Here is a 6416-nt window from a genome sequence, read left to right as displayed (position 1 = left end):
TTGTTTGGTATCATTATTTTCAGAATAACCTCAAATATCTGAAATTGGAGGTTTCTTTTCATTTTAATTTTTGTTTTTTATTCTTAACTTTACCAAATGGACCTTGCTGTATTGGTCTATTTGATTCACCTTTGTTTTTATTGTTTATTTTATTTTCACTTGCTACACACGGGACAGGCATGACTGTGGGAAATAAGGAGAAAGAAAGAGAGGTAGGGAAAGAAAAACAGCGGGGAAGAGGAACGGTGATAAAGGGCAAAAAATAAAAAAACAACCAAAACAAACAGACAAATACATATATATATATATATATAAAAAACACCCAGCACGCCCCTGCGGGCGGTTTATCCTTCAAGCTCAGGTCTTCTACCAGAGGCCTGGGAGCTTGAGGGTCCTGCGCAGTATCTTAGCTGTTCCCAGGACTGCGCTCTTCTGGACAGAGATCTCCGATGTTATTCCCGGGATCTGCTGGAGCCACTCGCCTAGCTTGGGAGTCACCGCACCTAGTGCTCCTATTACCACGGGGACCACCGTTACCTTCACCCTCCACATCCTCTCGAGCTCTTCTCTGAGCCCTTGGTATTTCTCCAGCTTCTCGTGTTCCTTCTTCCTGATATTGCTGTCATTCGGAACCGCTACATCGATCACTACGGCCGTCTTCTTCTGTTTGTCTACCACCACTATGTCCGGTTGGTTAGCCACCACCATTTTGTCCGTCTTTATCTGGAAGTCCCACAGGATCTTAGCTCGGTCATTCTCCACCACCCTTGGGGGCATCTCCCATTTTGACCTTGGGACTTCCAGGTTATACTCGGCACAGATGTTCCTGTACACTATGCCGGCCAGTTGATTATGGCGTTCCATGTATGCCTTGCCTGCTAGCATCTTGCACCCTGCTGTTATGTGCTGGATTGTCTCTGGGGCACCTTTACACAGCCTGCACCTGGGGTCTTGCCTGGTGTGATAGACCCCAGCCTCTATGGCTCTTGTACTCAGAGCTTGTTCTTGTGCTGCCATGATTAGTGCCTCTGTGCTGTCTTTCAGTCCAGCTTTGTCCAGCCACTGGTAGGATTTCTGGATATCCCCTCAGTTCTGACTACCTTCCCTCTCTTTGTTACCATTCGACTACACTTCTCCAGTCCGAACGACATTCCAATGTCATTGCTGTATAGCCTGGTAGTGTGGATCAGTGAATCGATGTCTCGTTCACTCTTGGCATACAGCTTGATGTCATCCATGTACAGGAGGTGGCTGACAACTGCTCCATTCCGTAGTCGGTATCCGTAGCCAGTCTTGTTAATGATCTCACTGAGGGGGTTCAGGCCTATGCAGAACAGCAGTGGGGACAGAGCATCTCCTTGGTAGATCCCGCACTTGATGGTGACTTGTGCTATGTGCTTGGAGTTGGCCTCTAGTGTTGTACGCCACATCCCCACTGAGTTCCTGATGAAGGCTCTTAGGGTCCTGTTGATCTTGTACAATTCTAAGCATTCCAGTATCCAGCTGTGGGGCATTGAGTCATAGGCCTTCTTGTAATCAATCCAGGCAGTACACAGGTTGGTCAGTCTGGTCTTGCAGTCTCGGCTGACTGTTCTGTCTACCAGTAGCTGGTGTTTTGTGCCTCTGGTATTCTTGCCAATCCCTTTCTGTGCCCCACTCATGTATTGACCCATGTGCCTGTTCATCTTAGCCGACATGATGCCTGACAGGAGCTTCCATGTAGTACTGAGGCAGGTTATTGGTCGGTAGTTGGATGGGACCGGTCCCTTCTTGGGGTCCTTGGGGATCAGGACCGTTCGACCTTCGGTTAGCCATTCCGGGTGTCTCTCGTTAACTAGCAGCTGGTTCATTTGTGCTGCCAGACACTGCACTGGAGTGCAGTCAGCTTCTTCAGCCAGTAGGCGTGAACCATGTCGGTTCCTGGTGCTGTCCAACTCTTCATACTGGAGACCCTTTCTTGGATATCTGCCACTGTGATGGTTACTGGACCCTGTTCAGGGAGGTCGCTATGGTCTGCCCTCAGATCCACTAGCCACTGAGCATTGCCGTTATGGGTTGCATCCTTCTCCCATATGCTCTTCCAGTATTGCTCCGTCTCCAGCCTTGGTGGTGCTGTTCTCTTATTATTATTGTTCCCTTGCCACTGAGAGTACACCTTTGCTGGTTCTGTGGAGAACAGCTGGTTTATTCTCTTGCCTTCTATCTCTCTGGTGTACCTCCTCAAGGGAGATCCAGGTTTCATGCTTGGCCATGATCCTATTTTTGAGGTCAGTTCCTCTCGCACTCAATGACCCTTCTCCTATCGCACTTGGGGCTATGTACCCAATCTCGGGTAGGGGTGATGCTATCTCCCCCCTGACCTGGCGTCCTGACTCCTCCTTGTCGTAGCATTTATGTTGTACCTCATCAATCTCTAGCTGTGATAGCAGTCCCTTCTTTCGAATGTTAGAACACTGAGCTACTAGTTGTTACGCCGTCACACGAGGTCTGCGGTTGTGAGGCCGGTTGGATGTGCTGCCATATTCTCTGAAACGCCTGTGGAGACGGCTTATGGTTGAGAAATGAACATTCAATGCACGGGAGACAGATCTGGTTGACATTCCTGCTGTCAGCATGCCAATTGCACGCTCCCTCATTGCTTGTGGCATCTGTGGCATTTTGCTGTGAGACAAAACTGCACATTCCAGGGTGGCATTTTGTTGTGGGCAGTCTGAGGTACACCTGTGCACTACTCATGATGTCAGATCAGCATCCTGATGTGGCACACCTGTGAGGTGGGATGGATTATCTCAATATAGCAGATGTGCCCACTACCACACATTTGGACTGATTTGTGACCACTGTTTGGGAGGGATGGTTATATTGTGTATCTGGAATGAATTTTAGGTCTCTACGTCCATCCCATGGGGAATGGGAGCAAAAACAAAAGTGTTGCGTTTATATTTTTGTTCACTGTATATACACGTGTGTGTGTGTATATATATATATATATATATATATATATATATATAAACTGGTGGGTTGTGCTGCTGAGGTGGAGGCAACAGGAAGACCGCTTGATGCTGCTGCATCATGGCTGGGTTGTGCTGCTGATGCTGCATCACTGGAGGGTTGTGCTGCTGAAGTGGAGGCAGCAGCGGTAGATGTGGTAGATGGCCCAGGGGTGGGATTTAGAAACTTCAACAGTGCATCTGAAGAGAGGAGTATGTGACACCACTGAGTATCAAAGTCTAATAATAAAAACATATGATTCCAGGAATAAAATCAAATGATATAATATAAATGAAAAACCAAAGAGATATATGTATGATGTTAACTGATATGCAAATTAGATTAGATTCAATTTATTGTCATCATTACAGGGAAATGCTGAATAGCAGAATGCAAAGTAACAGTATAATATCATATGAGAATGTTATGTTATGATTATCTTTGACCGAATCACAGCAGTGCTCATATTAAAAAACAGCATTCCCTCATGTGATATTGCTTAATTAACATTAATGATGTGCACTTTAACAACTAGGCTTACAACTATAATATATACAGGGGTGGAAAAGTGACTATTACCTGCAGGGTAAACGTTAGCTAACCAGAAGGCAATAACAATGTAAACAAAAAACACCTGCTTAAAAGATGAATACAAATGAGGAATGGTGGGAGTGCTGTAATTACCTAACGTTACATTATTATTTTCCATAACAATTTAGCCCCCCCCCCTCCACAATATTAACTGACGTTAAAACAGTTAACTAGCTATTTATTGACTATCAATTAGCGAATCATGTAACATTAGCTCAATGCTAAAAATTTAGGTTACTATCACATTCAGACAAATAATTTCATGTAGGCTAACGTTACCTACCTCTGTCTTTTTCTTGTTTCTCCTCCTCTTCTTCTCTCTTTTTTCTTCCCTGGGCACCTGACAGTTTTGGCCGTTTTGACACCTTTTGTTGATTTTCTGATGTGGTGACGTCCAAAAGGAACCATGATACGGGAAGGGAGGGGGCGCACCGTGCGGGGAGGGGGGGGCGTAATGTTGTAACAAATAATATTTCTATTAAATAAGCTTTACTTTGCATTTTAATTAACGTGGGATTATTTTTTGTATTTAGAAATAATAGTACCAACTTTTTTTTTTTCAACATTTGTGGCACTGGCGTGGCGCCCCCTGATGGACGGCGCCCTTAGCATTTGCCTATACGGCCTATGCCACGGGCCGGCCCTGCATGCGATACTTGCCTCCATTGACAGGAATGTTACAAAGTAACTGAAACGTGGGAATCTTTTGTGCTCCAGCTGGTACACTGTAGCCTTTCGGTTCCACCTCTTACTTAACCAATCTGGTAGTTTAGCAGCAAGTCTTTGATTCTCAATGCCATCATTGAGAATGTTCAGATTCTCATTATTAGTCATTGCAGATTGGCAGCTTTGTAAAAAGTCCACAAACTTTCTTAGCTCTGCACTATCCTTTCGTGTGACCTTTGGCCAGGTGTGTAACTTGTCTCTAACGGCCTTAGCAATGACAAAAGGCTCTCCATAACGTTCATTGAGCATATTCCATGCTGCCTCATATGAGTCTTCAGAGCCAATCAGAAAATAGCCATCTAAGGCTTCCTTAACACAGCCACCAACATACTTCTGTAGAAAAAATATCTTTTCGGCAGTGGGAATGTTCTTTCTCTCTATTGGAGTCTGAAAGGATGCCTTCCAATGCTTAAACTTAAGTGGATCCCCACTAAATACCGAGGGTTCTGGAATAGGCAGTCTATTAGCTGACATAGCTTCTGCCAAAACCTTTACAAGCTCACCTGTGTTCTCATAAGTGACATTTAACTCTCTTCGTGGTTGTAAGGGTTGATTAGCAGTATTCTTGGACTCCGTTACCTGTAAGTTTGCAGGGTTTAGAGTGACTCTTTCTTGCTTTACTGAAACGTAGTCTTCCTCATAAACTTGTAGTTTTGCTTGTGCTGCCTTGAGTCCTTTCAGATTTTCCAATCTTTCAATTTCTCTTCTAAAGTCCTCAACTGACTTTCTCCTTGCAGCACTTTCCTCTTGTTGTCTCTTTATCACGGCCGCTTTCTCCTTTTCTCTTTGTAGCTTGCGCTCAGTTTCCTCCTTTTCCTCTAGGAGACGTTGTGACATTGCAGCAGCTGCTTGCTCTGCGGATATGCGTTTGTCTTCTTCTTCAAGCATTTGCATTCTTTCTCTGTACTTCTCTTGTTCCGTCATTATCTGAAGCACAGCCTTTGTGGCTTCATACTCTGCTGCAGCTTTTTGTCTTTTGGAGGAGGAACCATTAGAAAGAACTGTATTGGCTTTAAATGGACTATGAACTGAGGCACTAACAGAGCTGGAGGATGTAAATACAGAGCCTGCATCAGGCCATACAATCTCCTCTTGAGTTTCTCCTTTAATGTGACATTTGATCTTTTGCAAAACTACTGTAGTCACTGATGTGCATTTGTCTAGCTTGGAACTCATATCATGAGGTGGTCCATCCATTGCTCTGTATTCATCATAAATATCATTAAGCTCGGCTGCTTCTCTTTGTACAACGTTCATGTGACCTTCAAGAATGTCAGGTGGATCTCCTTTTATAACAGATTTTTTTGCCACCTTGATTAATGCTTTCCATCTGTCATAAATACTGTCAAAGCGACGTTGCAACCCTTGTAACCTTTCTTTATGGAATTCTTTTCCTTTTTCTGTGAGCATGCGAGGCCTTTCACTTCTACGTTGCTCCATTTGCACTGTATGTTCTAAAGAGGTTTCATCCACTTGCCTTGCAGCTTGTTCTGCACTGGGAGCTTCAATTTCTGTCTCATTTGTGTCTGCCATTTTGTTTTTCTTGTAATGCACTTATTTGTTGATGCAAAATCTCCTTTTAACTTGACTTGAGTAATGAATTGTGAACTTGGGTGCATTAATTCCCTTCTTGCTAACTTGTGATGCTGTTGTTGTCAGGCTTAACACAGTTCCTTATTGTTTCTCCCTCCTTGTGTCATCTTTCCAAACATAAACTTTAATGTCTGGCTTCTGGACATCTTTATGAAGAAGCAACTGTGAACTTGTGTGTCCATTAACATTTGCAGCAGCTTGGTCCTTGGTGCACTGGCACGATGTTGCCACCAGGGGGCCGGGAATCATGCAGGTCCGAGTTCGACTATCACTTCTACCTCTTCTTAAAGTCAATAAAGAGTTCTTTTACTGATGGCATGAAGTTGGCTTTAATGTTAGTTGTAAGGTCTTGGGGTTGTTACAGCTTCACCTTGATCACAAACTACGCCACCGTCGAACTAAAACATAACATAAAATCCAATGAAATAGTAAGACAAGTGAAATAAAGACATAAAATGATCTATATAACATACAAACATACCTCGCTGGCTGACCCATGCTTTGAGGCAGAAATG

This window comes from Maylandia zebra, linkage group LG3 (assembly GCF_041146795.1).
Source record: "Maylandia zebra isolate NMK-2024a linkage group LG3, Mzebra_GT3a, whole genome shotgun sequence".
In the NCBI taxonomy this organism is placed as follows: domain Eukaryota; kingdom Metazoa; phylum Chordata; class Actinopteri; order Cichliformes; family Cichlidae; genus Maylandia; species Maylandia zebra.
The sequence above is the reverse complement of the archived record's forward strand: the minus strand, read 5'-3'. Positions refer to the sequence as shown.